General features: G+C 42.7%; 3 protein-coding genes across 4 annotated transcripts in view; 2 read left to right on the top strand and 1 right to left on the bottom strand.

Moving 5' to 3' along the window:
• LOC123980185 (zinc finger protein 260-like) overlaps nucleotides 1-2,026 on the top strand; it is a 672,464-nt gene that overhangs the window by 163,776 nt on the left and 506,662 nt on the right. The window lies entirely within an intron of this gene.
• The window catches only part of LOC123980191 (butyrophilin-like protein 2), a 470,636-nt gene that overhangs the window by 114,898 nt on the left and 353,712 nt on the right, over nucleotides 1-2,026 (top strand). The window lies entirely within an intron of this gene.
• The window catches only part of LOC123980179 (zinc finger protein 271-like), a 342,908-nt gene that overhangs the window by 219,383 nt on the left and 121,499 nt on the right, over nucleotides 1-2,026 (bottom strand). The window lies entirely within an intron of this gene.

The following is a 2,026-nucleotide window of genomic DNA, read 5'->3' as shown; positions in this document are numbered from 1 at the left end:
CTCATGCTACCACTAGAGTGAAAGCACCACCAAAACATCAGCCAGGAAGCAAAGGAACTGAGAAGTGGTCTGTGGTCACCACCTGCAGAACCACTCCTGTATTGGGGGGGTCTTGCTAATTGCCTATAATTTCCACCTGTTGTCTTTTCCATTTGCACAACAGCATGTGAAATTGATTTTCAATCAGTGTTGCTTCCTAAGTGGACAGTTTGATTTCACAGGAGTGTGACTGACTTGGAGTTGCGTTGTGTTGTTTAAGTGTTCCCTTTATTTTTTTTGAGCTGTGTGTGTGTGTGTGTGTGTGTGTGTGTGTGTGTGTGTGTGTATATATATATAGATAGAGATAGAGAGATATCTAGAGAGAGAGAGAGATCATATCATAATGACACGGTCCATTTGTTTTGGAGAGGAGACTACCGCTGAGGTAATTCGGCTCCCAGTAGAGCCATGCCAGGGCACTGAAGTGGAGCGGACCCAGAACAACTCTCATCAGCTGTTAGCTGTAAACACTATCAGGACTAAAGTTACAGTACGGCTGTGTTAAAACTATAGAACAACATAACTGCGCTGTAATAACGTTATGCTTTATTAAATGTCAAATAATTAACAAAACACATAATGTCAGACTGTTATCTGACAACCGACTTGCCTCTCATTTTCTGGCGCTGGCAGTCACTCAGCCTGCAGAATGAATGATAGACCGAGGACCCATGTGAGCAGTGAACAAATAGTATATTCCTGCTCCACAGTAGCCGAGCTGTCACATGACAAATGAACGACTCAAATCCAGAGACCCACAGTTGAGAGTCATGAACTAATCGATTCCGTTTCCTGTGCTGACTGAGCCCATGCAGCTACCGTGTGACAAGTGTGACAATGACAGCACTGTCCATGCTCCTTATAACGTTCTATTTAACTTTTGTACTTTCGAATACGGAAGTCTAGGTGACACAGTCCGACTCTAAAATCCATCACTTAGCACAGTGCAGCAGTGTCTGTGTTGGAGAGAAGCACATAAAGAGAACTGTTCAATTTAATATGGAAATAAATTAATTTACGTAGGTGAGGTATTTACTGCATGTAATCTTATCAGTTGTTAGACAGGCACAGAAATTTGCCAGTATAGGGTTCCCTTATAGACACAGTGTGTTTGCGCGTGTGCTTCGTTACTGTGGAGCCCAAGGGCCTATCATCACAGCATGCAGTGGGGCCCATGGTTGGAATTACGGGGGTGATTGGGGGGGTCTGACCCACCTATTTAAGGCTTAGACTCCCCCATACGAGGCAAAAACAACAGTTCAGGGGGGTCTTTCTCACCTGTAATTGTAAATATTACAATATATTTCCCATACTTATGCCTTACATTTAAGAATCTTGAAATACGATTTCAGACACCCCTAAAATGGACCACTTCCTAACATTGACGTTAGTTTAACGTCTTGTCCGTCTGCACCGGGTCCAGGCAAAGGACAGAGAATTTGCTGTGGAGCTTTTAGGACGTGAACATTTTCAGTTACTTCAAACTTTACACCCCCATACACATTTACATTACACATGTGGTGTTTGGGACCTGTCCAGGGTGTACCCCGCCTTTCGCCTGATGTCAGCTGGGATTGGCTCCAGCCCCCCGCAACCCTGTACGCAGGATAAGCAGTTGACGATGGATGGATGGACAGATAACTCCTGACACTTACCTGCAGTACCTAAGGGATTAACTATCTAGCTGCTTTAACACAAATCTTTTCTACCTTCAGAGTTTCGTAATTAGCAGTTATTTTACTTAAAATGAGCTATCTGATGTTAGCTAGCTGAGAACCCACCCTGTCATTTCATTATCACTATGTAATTTAATATTTTCTGTAACTGTCAGCTAACACTGATGCTTAGGCATGAGCAGTGAAATTGGGGATTAGTTATTGTAGATACATTTTTACATCAATATAGAGTTTAGAGTCCTTTCACAATAAACATGGCATTTGTTTTAACTCTGGAATTCCCAAAAATTCCCAATTCCCCAACAACAGTG

This window comes from Micropterus dolomieu, linkage group LG12 (genome assembly GCF_021292245.1).
Source record: "Micropterus dolomieu isolate WLL.071019.BEF.003 ecotype Adirondacks linkage group LG12, ASM2129224v1, whole genome shotgun sequence".
Lineage (NCBI taxonomy): Eukaryota > Metazoa > Chordata > Actinopteri > Centrarchiformes > Centrarchidae > Micropterus > Micropterus dolomieu.
This window is presented reverse-complemented; position numbering and strand designations above follow the sequence as displayed.